The sequence below is a fragment of the Mustelus asterias genome, chromosome 3 (genome assembly GCF_964213995.1).
Source record: "Mustelus asterias chromosome 3, sMusAst1.hap1.1, whole genome shotgun sequence".
In the NCBI taxonomy this organism is placed as follows: domain Eukaryota; kingdom Metazoa; phylum Chordata; class Chondrichthyes; order Carcharhiniformes; family Triakidae; genus Mustelus; species Mustelus asterias.
In genome coordinates this window covers 118,369,130-118,383,501 of record NC_135803.1, presented here as the reverse complement: position 1 = coordinate 118,383,501, position 14,372 = coordinate 118,369,130, and the positions used below count along the sequence as shown (strand labels likewise).

Sequence of the window (14,372 nt, the reverse complement as noted above, 5' to 3'; positions counted from 1 at the left end):
TTTAAACCACTGGCACTGAGGAAATACTCTCGTGTTGATGCTTCTTTAAACCACTGGCACTGAGTTACTCTCAAACAATTTTGTATCCCATTTTAACAGCACACAGTGAATTGAATTCATAATTCAGCTCCTATTGCCAATTCAAACTGCATGGTTTACACAGCTGGACTTGCAGAACTGCATATTCCTGCTGGCAAAGCCAAAAGCAAAGATTCTGATGCAAAAACTTTGAGTGCATGAGCAAAAAAATCTGCAAGCGCAAACAGAAACTCGCACATGCAACACATCTGAAAAAAAGCTGTTATTTTTGCTTAAATCTTCTTCCAAGATTGCAGTGTCAAAGCAGCCTGTGCAGGCAAAACAAGCGCACAATTAGTCAAGTGGAAACAAGATGCCTTTGTGTATCAGATTGATGTCAACAATGATCCTTTGACCTGTGCCTTTACTTTCTCCTGATAAAGTTCGACAATATAAAATAGAGGTTTATCAACAAGGAAATTAAAACCCGTACAGCGCAACTGTACAATCCGAATGCTTCTCCCCAATGTAAATGAGGTATTTCACGTTGCTTCTAGTCACCCATGAACTATAGGATTCTGCTGTTCTTTTTCTACAAACATCTTTATAAACCGGCTTCATTACCATTTGAGAATGGGATTTGATTAGCAAGTCATTGAACTTTGTGTAAGGAATTTTTCAAGCTTGATATTCCCTTTGATTTTGGTTTTCAGAATGGTATATAAATCTAGCTGGAGGTTACGGATGAGCTTATGCCGTCTGTTATTTAATTAAGCGATAAACCATTCTACCAAGGGAGTATACAAAGAAATCAGCCTCAAGCAACTATGGTAAAAAAAAACCTGCCAGCATTAAGGGACTTTATTTTCTCAATGTCATGGTTCACTAGCTTAAAAAAAACAGACAAAATGTATGCATCAGAGAATTTTTTAAAAAGTCAATACAACTGCCTAACAACTTTAACAGCGTCACAAATTTCCATAATAAAATAAGCACAAACATGACCTGGATTACACTCAGTCAGGACAATGATGTTTGCTGTACTGTACTCATCTATCAATTCCAGGTTATCTGAAATAAGATGGAAAAAGTGTTATCTGAAGAACTGCTTTAAACCAAACGCAGCACCTCACCAACGTCACTTTGTTAATTGTCTACGGGCCTAGATGTAACCAGGCATCAAACAGCTTTAAGTAACCCAAGCTCTGAAAGAGGCAGCAAAAAGATGATATAATTTTTTGACAGTGGGTATATTTTGTTCCCCCAGATTTTTTATGTTTTTGCTCATTTTTCATTCACACAAAAAACTGGAAGCATCAACTACAAACATTTCCAAGTTTTTCTATTTTTCAGTTTTATCTTCAAACTACTGAGGGAATAAAAACAGCTGTCACATACAGTTTAGCAAGTGCTGCTTATGCTGTCGCCAGCAACAAAATAACTTGGGAGGATAGGTACCAGCAAGTGCCCCAGGGGTTAACGTGATTCCACTGTCAAAAAGGTATATGTTGATATAATTACTGCAAGGCTGAGAAATGGGCTCATATCCTGTCACTCTCAATGATATGCTATCAAAATTTACACCTAGCAGTCTCTATCTGAAAATATTATCACAATTAAAAATCCGTGCCACTGGAATATTGAAACCAGATTGTAGGTAATAAAATTTACCTAACTTGAGAAACACAAAAAGTATATAATTTTTCTTCTCCGTAGTGCAAAAGCAAACATACTTGAAGTAATTCTATTATAACAGATATATATTGAGTGAAAATTGTTAAAAATAACAGTTGAAAGGTACACAGATTAAATTATTTTAAAAATATTGAACCCTTAGTTACAAAAATAGAGCGGAATTTTACGAACATGTAAATTAGGAGCAGGAGTAGGCCACTTGGTCCCTCGAACCTGCTCTGCCATTCAACAAGATCATGGCTGATCTAATTGTAACCTCAACCTCACATTTCTGCCTAACATTGATAACCTTTCACTCCCCTACTTATCTAGTTCTGCCTTAAAAATATTCAAAGACTCTGCTTCCATTGCCTTTGAGGAAGAGAGCTCGAGAGATTCATGACCCCGAGAGGAAAAAAGTTCTCCTTATCTCCGTTTTAAATGAGTGACCCCTTAATTTTAAATAGTGACCCCTAGTTCTAGATTCTCCCACAAGAGGAAAAATCCTCTCCACATCCACCCTGTCAATACCCATCAGGATTTTAAATCAAGTTGTCTCTTACTCTTCTTAACTCTAGTGGATACAGACTTAACCTTTTCAACCTTTCCTCATAAGACAACCCACCCATTCCCAGTATAAATTCTGAACTGCTTCTAAGACATTTACATATTTCCCTAAATAAGGAGACCAACAGTGTACACAATACTGCAGATGCAGTCTCACCAATGCCACTTATAACTGAAGCATAACCTTCCTACTTATGTAATCAAGTCCCCTCACAATAAACAATAACATTCTATTTGTCCCCATCATGACAGACACGGGATTGGAAAGTGTGGCAAGCCTTACTAAACTCCTACAGATGGGACGGGCTGTAAAAGTCTACTCATAGATTTTGTTTTATGTACAATTTTCATTGTAAATTTTATCCTATAGTTATCTCTAACCAGTTTCAATACTGCACAATTGAAAAGTTACTTGCATGTTTTATCAAGAAAATAGTGATGACATGAAAACATCAGTGAAATTCCAATAATTTGGAATGTTTCCTGCTGTTAGATATTTTAAAAACAATTGGAAAATATAGGCTGTTTAGAGGCATGGACAGTTTGGTCAGGTTAATGGAACTAGTGCTTTTGATGTGTTGATGAGCCTAGCAAAACTACAAACAGATGTTTACCAAAAGCAAGTTGGTAACAATGGGGAATAGAACATAAAGGACTTGAAAAGGTGTCAGAGGTTTAAAGGAGACAAGGTGTGAATTTTGCATTTACATTCTAAAAGGTAGACTCACAAAATGGAAGCAATTAAATTTGATTTCTGAAGAGGTTATTAGAATCATAGAATCCTACAGTGCAGGAGGCCGCTATTCGGCCCATCGAGTCTGCACCATCCACAATCCCACTCAAGCCCTGTCCCCATAACACCATGCATTTACTCTAGCTAGTCCCCCTGACACAAAGGGGCAATTTAGCATGGACAATCCACCTAACCCACACATCTTTGGACTGTGGGAGGAAACTGGAGCACCTAGAGGAAACCCATGCACACACGGGGAGAATGTGCAAACTCCACACAGACAGTGACCCAAGCCAGGAATCGAACCCGGGTCCCTGGCGCTGTGAGGCAACAGTGCTAACCACTGTGCCACCGTGCCGTTAGTAGTTTAGATAAAATCAAAAGGTAAAAAATGTACGTGAGAGGCATTCAACCAATGCAAGTGTAGCTGTTTGAGAACCAACAGCAGGACTAGCTGTGTCAGCCTTGAAAGAAGTTATTTTGTTCTACCTCAAATGCAACCCCAAAAAGATACAAGTGCCTGATGTGGTAACTGTGACTGGATTTTGTTTACATATTTTAAAAACCCATAAGCTTAAAGAGAATTTGCTCAGAAGGTAGTGAAACGAAAGTGTTTAAAACTGGGTAAAGTTAGTGATATTGTGTATAGCCATTTTTTTAGTTGTGTACTTCTAATAATCATCACAAAACATCTGGGACATCATTCTCTGGTTTCCAAATCTTTCCTCACATTATATCAAATTGTAAAATACAGTTGAGGGCAGTTGTTTCATGTTTCCCTTCCGAGTTTTGGATCGGCAAGTACCATCAGCCATATTTTTAACACTTTATATAAATAAAATGTGTCAAACTGGTGGAAATTATTTTTCACTTTGACTAAAATCTAATGGCTAGATCTTTGTCAATGGAGATTTTACAGCCAAATACACAAGAAAATTGCATAACCACAACTGATGCTACACTGCTGAGAAACAGGTGAATTTTCATTGATATATTTTCGTTATCTTTTCAAGGCAGTTTTCTGCATTAGTTTGACCAGTAGGATATTGAGGAGAAGAAATGGTGGAAAATGAGAACTGCTGAAAGGACCAAAGCAACCATTTTGTACCAATATAAAGTGCTTTCCTGGAACCTCCATTTTGGTAGATCAAATCGGGGCAGGACCGACTCAGTTAATGGTAGGGCGTTGGGAAGAGTTATAGAACAAAGAGATCTAGAAGTACAGGTTCAGTTTCTTGAAAGTGGAGTCACAGGTGGACAGGATGGTGAAGAAGGCATTCGACATGCTTGGCTTCATTGGTCAGGACATTGAATATAGGAGTTGGGATGTCTTGGGGACGTTGTACAAGATATTAGTAAGGCCACACTGGAAGACTGTGTACAGGTCTGGTCACCCTACTATAGAAAGGATATTAAACTAGAAAGGGTGCAGAAAATATTTACTAGGATGCGAGGTGATGCATTTTGGTAGATTAAACCAGGGCAGGACTTACTCAGTTAACCGGAGGGCGTTGGGGAGAGTTACAGAACAAAGAGATCTAGGGGTACATGTTCATTGCTCCTTGAAAGTGGAGTCACAGGTGGACAGAGTGGTGAAGGCGGCATTCAGCATGCTTGGTTTCGTTGGTCAGAACATTGAATACAGGAGTTGGGACGTCTTTGCTGAAGTTGTACCAGACATTGGTTCTGTCACCCTATTATAGAAAGGATATTATTATACTAGAAAGAATGCAGAAAAGATTTAATAGGATGCTACCGGGACTTGATTGTTTGAGTTATAAAGAGAGGCTAGAAAGACTGGGGCTTTTTTCTCTGGAGCGTAGAAGGCTGAGGGGTGACCTTATAGAGGTCTATAAAATAATGAGGGGCACAGTTCAGCTAGATAGTCAATATCTTTTCCCAAAGGTAGGGGAGTCTAAAACCAGAAGGCACAGGTTTAAGGTGAGAGGGGAGAGATACAAAAGGGTCCAGAGGGGCAATGTTTTCACACAGAGGGTGGAGAGTGTCTGGAACGAGTTGCCAGAGGCAGTAGTGGAGGTGGTACAATTTTGTCTTTTAAAAATCATTTGGACAGTTACATGGGTAAGATGGGTATAGAGGGATATGGGCAAAATGCAGGCAATTGGAATTAACTTAGTGGTAAAAACTGGGAAGCATGGACAGGTTGGGCCAAAGGGCCTGTTTCCATGCTGTAAACCTCTATGAAGTTTAATGCTTCTACGTGGCAATGGGCCACAAATTTAAAGACTGTTCAGTTTGAGGTATTTCAGAAAAGAGGACCCGGCCTGTTTGCCTCAAGGAAAGGCAGCTGCCAAAGAGCAAGACCCAGAGAAATAAGTAAACTTGACAGTAACTATTACTCCAGCAATCTCTGCATATTTAACTTAATGTCAAGAAATGTCAACTAACCTTGCAGGCAATCAAGGTCAAGTATGGCAGTAATTGCTTATAACAATGCACCGCAATAAGCATATTTTCCAGTTCTAGTCACTGATTCCATAGAGCACCATCTGCAACTTACCTTGAATATAAGAGCAGGAAGAGGTCATCCAGCCCTCGAGCCTCTACCACAATATCCTTCACACCTCCTTTCTTTTGAAGGTGTCCCATTACTCAGCCAAATATATAGGGCCACAGTAAAAGACTTGAAAGTTATTTTATTGCCATTGACTTTCCTTGCCTGCCACAATCTGGATGGTGCACAGCGTGCCTTCACTCTCTACTTTCTTTATTGGACAAATGAGAAAATGCAACCTCAGTGCCCCAAAGTTCCAAATCAGCTTCCAACCATTGCAGAATTCCCTACAATTGTAAGAAGATTAGGGTGCTAACATTGAAAAACACAAAACAATTGTCAAAAGGGGTGGCATGCTGCTCTTGAATAGGAACAATGTCAAATATATTTACAATGAGATGCTCCTGCCACTGACAACTATGAGCAAAATGATTTGGGTTAGGTGTGTAAAAAAAGTGGAATGATTCCCATTTGGACACTGTAATAATCTTACTGAGGCCAGTCTTCCATCACCAATTACCCTTTTATTTACTGTGATAGCCTGTATCAAAACATGTTGCTGAGGTAGGAACTTCTCTCATTCCTTTGGAGACCAAGGTATCTCAATGCAGGCAATAGCTCAGTCTCAATTGATGTTTGTTGCTCATTCTTAATGATTCTCATGTAAGGGAAATGTTAATATGCCTCTTGGGTAAACAATGGCATAATCAACATGCCTTAGTAGTTGGGCTGACAGAAATATATCAATATGATAAGCTCGTAAGCTCAAAAGATGAGTTTTATCACAAGTTGTATATATTATATACCAATAGCCTAGTGGAACCCTGAAGTGTACTTAAACATATGAGTATTTGAAAATGTCCTTCATATTGGAGATTTCACTAGTATGGTGATGATTAAAAGCAGATCGAATTAATAATATTCATTTCAGGGAAATAGCAAGGAAGTTCAAGGACCAACATGATAGCATTCTCTTGAAAAGCTACCAATACTAAGCCAGTAAACAGACTAAGGTAGGAAGCATTTACACATAGCTGAAGGTGTGGACAAATGACATCCCAAAAGAATTGACGTTGACACTCAAACATTTTCCTGAATGATCTTGGAGTGTGTATTAGTCGTTTCATCCCAGAGTTCATGGATGACACCAACATAGCAAAGAATTGGCACATAAAGGAAAGAAATTACAGTAAAGCTTAAATTTGGGAAGGCTCAGTGGATAATTAGCAGCTGCATTTTAAGATATTATATAAGCAGCAATATAACAGGGCTTCAGGATTCATTTTAAACAGAAGACCAATCAAGAAAGTGGAATCAGTGTAGATAAATCCTTACAGATGTCATATCTCACTATTGTCAACAAAGCAAAAGTGATTTTAGATTGTGTAAAAAGAGAGCATTGTGCGTAACTTGCAGTCTGGAACACTCACTATAGCACAGATGTAACTGAACTGTGAAAGATTCAGAGAAGAGCTATATGGAATGTTGGGGATGGAAAAAAAAACAAGGACTGAGAACATTTTCTTTCAAGAAAAAAGATCTCGGGTTGCATTGATCTGTTCAAATTAATATGGCTCATGTACTTTAAAGATCACCAGAATATTAATTAATATGATACAGCTGAAGAATGGGATACTGTGTATGCTGAAAACAGACAGCTGTAGGTAGGACATAAGAAAGCATTACTTCACTAACATTTTCTGGAGATGCTCAACAAGGCAAATTATGGGGCGAGATTTCTTCAAGATGAAACAGAATAAATACCTTGAGAAGAACTCATCATCAGTTACAATTGTTTGAACTGGAAGGTGGTGAGTCTCAATCTTAAGGTTGCCTGGTTTGGGCATTAAACAATTAATTTTGTACAATAGCATAAAGGAATACAACCTTGTCTGTTCATACGTAACTTATATAAAAGATGAAATCAGCACATTCAAACTGTTGATAAAAAAGGAGATAGTGGTGAACCATCTTCTCGAACCACTGCCATCAAACTGGTGCATGTACAGCCACAGTGCTGCTGGAATGGACTTCCAGGCATTTTGATCCCATGACACAGAAGGAATGGTAAAACAGTTCCAAGTCAGGACTCTGTGGGGTTTGGCGGGGAACTTGCAGGTGGCCATTTTCCCATGCTTCTGCTACTCTCATCTCTCCAGGCAGTGGAGGTAGCAACTTTGACAGGTACGGTTAAAGGAGCCTTGGGGAGTTGCTGCAGTGCAGTTGAGTGGCTCTAGTGGAACCCAAACTGCGCATCGGTGAGCAGGTAATTGCTATGTAAGTGCCACTTGATAGCACTGTTGATTTGTCTTGGATCTCAAGTGTACAAGACTGAACAGCTTTTCGTCAGTTCTGTCAGCAGCAAGGAGAAGAATATGCCAGAGTGCAGATCGCTCACAAGCTGTCCCTTTCAAGGTAACACGTGTGGCTGTTTAAAGGTACCATGCTTTAAACTAAACAGGCTGCACACAATAAAGAACATTTAGAGACATCAATGCTTGCTATTGATTACTTGTAACAACCTTAATGGAAAAGATGCCACTGCCAGAAGTCCTAGCACTTGCCACCACCATCTATGGCACAAACAAATCTCTGCTATATCTGTGCTAAACCAATGAAAACTCACGAGTAAATTAGGGACAGTGCTTCGGCATGGTCATAGGTTTTTATTTGAGCACAAATTCACCAAGATCTTAACTGTCTTCACTAAAATATTACAGTTTCCTCAAATGACTTTCATAATAATTAACTTGTCACAGTGTCTTGGGTACATTAAGGTATCACCATTATTTAAATTGTGTTGGGGACCAGATTAGAAACTCCAAGGTATATTCTGAAGTTAGCCTACACCCCATCTATTTTTGATTTTGGCATTAGTGCGAGCATAAGGTGTTTCACTCCAGGTGTGATTCTATTGACCCACTAGGAAACTAACAAATTTTATTCAACAATATGGTTTAATTATAACAAAAAGAATTAGCATACCTTTTACCAATTGAAATACTTAAACATGACAAGATATAATTTTGCTAGCTATCTTATTAGTTCCAATTTAAGCAATATTCCTAAGAGACGTAACATCCTCTGCAGAATCAGCTCGCAAAACACACAGGCTTATGCGAGTTGCCAGTCCTCATGCCTTTTAACACCTGTGAAAGATACGGAGAGACACCTACAAAGAACAAAGAACAGTACAGCACAGGAACAGGCCCTTTGGCCCTCCAAGCCTGTGCCAATCACGTTTATCTATCTTTAACTGCCTTCCGACTCTCAGACAGCAGTCTCCGGAGAAAGAGAGGAGAAAACACCTCTTGCCTTTTGGACTCCAGCAGACAACTGCTTGCTTGCCTCTCTGTAAGATGGCTCCACCAATTCACATGACTTTCTCTTGTCAATCAACCTAATTAAACCCTACTCCAAAACCCCAGGAGACAACCCTAAAAACAAAACTGTATTAACTCAGATTAAAACAAACACTTCAATTATTAGGAGCTATTATTCTTCTGCATGCTCAGAATATGGGCTGCGGTTGTGGACAATCGGCACCATTATCAGAGCTGAAGTATAAAACAGTTCCCTCACAAAAAACATGACACAAGTAGATTTCTTAAAGGCACAGTATCATCACATTTACTTTCAAGAACTTGCTATCTGATGAAACACTCACTACTCACAGTCAGCAGATTCTAAGATTGAGGCCCAAGGATATAATCTAACCACATGATCCAGATTACCATTTCTGGGCAACATTGGGCAATTCGATTTTCAAGTTTGCTGACGATACCACCGTAGTGGGTCGGATCTCAAACAATGTCAAGACAGAGTACAGGAATGAGATAGAGAATCTGGTGAACTGGTACGGCAACAATAATCTCTCCCTCAATGTCAACAAAACAAAGGAAATTGCCATTGACTTAGAACCATAGAACCATAGAAAATTACAGCTCAGAAACAGGCCTTTTGGCCCTTCTTGTCTGTGCCGAACCATTTTTTGCCTAGTCCCACTGACCTGCACTTGGACCATATCCCTCCACACCACTCTCATCCATGAACCCGTCCAAGTTTTTCTTAAATGTTAAAAGTGACCCCGCATTTACCACTTTATCCGGCAGCTCATTCCACACTCCCACCACTCTCTGCGTGAAGAAGCCCCCCCTAATATTCCCTTTAAACTTTTCTCCTTTCACCCTTAACCCATGCCCTCTGGTCTTTTTCTCCCCTAGCCTCAGCGGAAAAAGCCTGCTTGCATTCACTCTATCTATACCCATCAAAATCTTATACACCTCTATCAAATCTCCCCTCAATCTTCTATGCTCCAGGGAATAAAGTCCCAACCTATTCAATCTCTCTCTGTAACTCAGCTTCTCAAGTCCCGGCAACATCCTTGTGAACCTTCTCTGCACTCTTTCAACCTTATTTACATCCTTCCTGTAACTAGGTGACCAAAACTGTACACAATACTCCAAATTCGGCCTCACCAATGCCTTATATAACCTTACCATAACACTCCAACTTTTATACTCGATACTCCGATTTATAAAGGCCAATGTACCAAAGGCACTCTTTACGACCCTATCCACCTGTGACGTCACTTTTAGGGAATTCTCTACCTGTATTCCCAGATCCCTCTGTTCAACTGCACTCTTCAGAGTCCTACCATTTACCCTGTACGTTCTACTTTGGTTTGTCCTTCCAAAGTGCAATATCTCACACTTGTCTGCGTTAAATTCCATTTGCCATTTTTCAGCCCATTTTTCTAGTTGGTCCAAATCCCTCTGCAAGCTTTGAAAACCTTCCTCACTGTCCACTACACCTCCAATCTTTGTATCATCAGCAAACTTGCTGATCCAATTTACCATATTATCATCCAGATCATTGATATAGATGACAAACAACAATGGACCCAACACCGGTCCCTGCGGCACACCACTAGTCACAGGCCTCCACTCAGAGAAGCAATCCTCCACAACCACTCTCTGGCTTCTTCCATTGAGCCAGTGTCTAATCCAATTTACTACCTCCCCATGTATACCTAGCGACTGAACCTTCCTAACTAACCTCCCATGAGGGACCTTGTCAAAGGCCTTGCTGAAATCCAGGTAGATAACATCCACCACCTTCCCTTCATCCACTTTCCTGGTAACCTCCTCGAAAAACTCTAATAGATTGGTCAAACATGACCTACCACGCACAAAGCCATGTTGACTCTCCCTAATAAGTCCCCGTCTATCCAAATATTTGTAGATCCTATCCCTTATCACACCTTCCAATAACTTGCCCACCACCGACGTCAAACTTACTGGCCTATAATTTCCCAGATTTCTTTTGGAACCTTTTTTAAACAACGGAACAACATGAGCCATCCTCCAATCATCCGGCACCTCCCCCATGAACACTGACATTTTAAATAAGTCTGCCAGGGCCCCTGCAAGTTCAACACTAGCTTCCCTCAAGGTCCGTTGGACTTCAGGAAGCATAAAGGAGAACATGCCCCTGTCTACATCAACAGGGATAAAGTAGAAAGGGTCAAGAGCTTCAGGTTTTTAGGTGTCCAGATCACCAACAACCTGTCCTGGCCCCCCCCATGCTGACACTATAGTTAAGAAAGCCCACCAACACCTCTACTTTCTCAGAAGACTAAGGAAACTTGGCATATCAGCTACAACTCTCACCAACTGTTACAGATACACCATAGAAAGCATTCTTTCTGGTTGTATCACAGCTTGGTATGGCTCCTGCTCTGCCCAAGACTGCAAGGAACTACAAAAGCTTGTGAATGTAACCCAATCCATCACGAAGACCAGCCTCCCATCCTTGACTCTGTCTACACTTCCTGCTGCCTCGGCAAAGCAGCCAGCATAATTAAGGACCCCACGCACCCCGGACATTCTCTCTTCCACCTTCTTCCTTCGGGAAAACGATACAAAAGTCTGAGGTCACATACCAACCGACTCAAGAACAGCTTCTTCCCTGCTGCTGTCAGACTTTTGAATGGACTTACCTTGCAGTAAGTTGATCTTTCTCTACATCCTAGCTATGACTGTAACACTGCATTCTGTACTCTCTCATTTCCTTCTCTATAAACAATATGTTTTGTCTGTATAGCGTGCGAGAAACAATACTTTTCACTGTATGTTAATACATGTGGCAATAATAAATCAAATCAAAATTTTGAAGGAGCACTGCACTGTTGGAGGCTCTGGCTTGCCAATAAAATATTAAGACAAATATGAGACATTCAGTAAAACTGTTCAAAAGAAATACAGGGAGTTTTTCTTGTGTCCTAGTCAGGAGAACCGTAGAGACATAGAGGTTTACAGCATGGAAACAGGCCCTTCGGCCAACTTGTCCATGCCGCCCTCTTTCAAACAACAATTGTGAGAATAGATAGGGCGGCACGGTAGCACAGTGGTTAGCACTGCTGCTTCACAGCTCCAGAGACCTGGGTTCGATTCCCGGCTTGGGTCACTGTCTGTGTGGAGTTTGCACATTCTCCTCGTGTCTGCGTGGGTTTCCTCCGGGTGCTCCGGTTTCCTCCCACAGTCCAAAGATGTGCGGGTTAGGTTGATTGGCCATGCTAAAAATTTCCCTTAGTGTCCTGAGATGCGTAGGTTAGAGGGATTAGTGGGTAAATATGTAGGGATATGGGGCGAGGGCCTGGGTGAGATTGTGGTCGGTGCAGACTCGATGGGCCGAATGGCCTCTTTCTGTACTGTCGGGTTTCTATGATTTCTATGATCTGGTGATCTATTAATTTACTATTTGTAAGAGGTTACTGTATGCAAATTTGCCTCTACAACAGTGACTACATTTCAAAAGTAATTAATTGTTTTTGGAACATTTAGGGTTTATTTTTCCTTCACCAAAATGAATCAAGTTCATAGATTCAAATTGCTCATAAATGTATGCATTTAGGTTGACATTCCAGTGCCATACTGTGGGAATGCCGTACTGTCAGGGGTATTGGGCGGGATTTTGCGGCTGCGCCTGCCCCAAGGCCAGAAATTCCCGCCCGAGGTCGACAGACCTTTGCATTGTTCGCCCTGCCCACTACAATTCCCATTGTGGGCAAGACGGGAACATTCTGCCCACTGTCTTTTGGATAAGATTTTAAACTGTGGCCATGTCTGCTCTCTCAGGTGAATGTAAAATATCCTGGACAGTAATTAGAAGTGGAGCAGGGGATTTATCTCCAATGTCCAAGTCAATATTAATTCCTCAATCAACATCAATAAAACAATTATTTGGTCAATATCACATTGCTGCTTGTAAGAGCTTGCTATGCACAAATTGGCTACAGTAATTTGTAGCTATGGTACAGCTATGTTAATATTCAGCCATCTTAGAAGCTGCTGTTTTAAGTCATCAAAATGTTACTGTTCTGTCTATTAAAACACAAGTCATTTTAGCCCAAAAAATGTTATTTTTGATATGAAACATGGTTTGATAAGACAGTTATCATCAGAGGTCAAAATTCACTTTCCTTCTATCAAAATAATTTATTCCACCTGAACGAGGTTGCATTTAATAAATTTAGCATTGAAATTAATGGGTGACATTTCAGCAAGTCGATATTCTGACTTTAGTTGATACGTTTTCCTGCTATTCCAATTTTGACAATTCTCACGATCATGATCAAACAATTATTGTTTTCCAAGTTTTCTTTTAATCCATATACAAGTTCATTTATTAGTGTCACAAGTAGGCTTACAATAACACTTCAATTAAGTTACTGTGAAAATCCCCTAGTCCCCACACTCTGGTACCTGTTCGGGTACACGGAGGGATAATTTAGCACGGCCAATGCATCTAACCAGCATGTTTCAATATATTGTTTATTTTTTAAAAGGACAATATTTTCTTGGCATTAACAGTTTCTGCATTTTTCAGACCAACGTTCCCTTTAAAATTTAGTTGTTGAGGGATTCCTTTAAATGTTATTAAACAATAAAAACCGCACAGTACCTTCCAGGCTGCTCTGCAGCATAGCAGGATCAGTGGTTGAGATTCTTGCTATCACAACAATATTCAGATTGACATTTGTTTTGAATAAGAAATATTGGAAAAAGCATTGAGATGCTAATTTAGAATTTTGAAGGAAGTCTTCAAAACGTCTATTTTATCATCCTTGAAAATAAGACCCAATTAAAGAATAATCCTCTCTGTGCTATTTCATTTCACCTAACAGCACAAATTCAAAAAGAATGTGATGGATTATTTGCTGATGGATTAGTCATTATGATAGCGACAGGAAGGGCATCTGGCTGTAAAACCACCTGCCAAAAAAAAAAAATGATGGCTGATATGAAGGATAATCAGCCAGCTTTGTGGCAACCCCCATGTAACATGGGAAAGGCGGAAAGAGAAAGAAAGGAAGGATTAATCGTTCTAAGTATCGGAGGATTTTTACATTTATCTAAAGTATTTCAGAAAGAAGTTGGAAAGTTATGTAAATATGTAATAAGATACAGGTTTTCTATAATTACCACAAAGCGTGTTTATCGCCTTCTTCTTTGGAATACAACAGTAGTAGGCCAAATTGTAATGCAGATCAGGTCAGACATTCACACTACAACAAACAAGTCAGCTACAATTTAAACATACACATCGATAGCTCCAAAACTAAATGGAACTGCTCAACGCTTTTCTACAGAAATGTATCATTTTCTTTGTGCTCCAGATGGCAACAATCCAGATTGTGGGGTCATCCAGCTTTAAGCAACAGGGATTTTGAAAGAAAATACGTGCTGGACTCCCGCTGTTTAGAGGGCTCTAATGCCATATGACACTCGATAGTTTTATTTGAAACGCATTTAGAAATCATTTCCACTGCGCTACAGGCAAACAAAATGCTGCTGCAACTTT

At 40.0% G+C, this 14,372-nt stretch overlaps 1 protein-coding gene across 1 annotated transcript in view; it reads right to left on the bottom strand.

The window, feature by feature from the left end:
* The window catches only part of suclg2 (succinate-CoA ligase GDP-forming subunit beta), a 400,364-nt gene that overhangs the window by 200,494 nt on the left and 185,498 nt on the right, over positions 1 to 14,372 (bottom strand). The window lies entirely within an intron of this gene.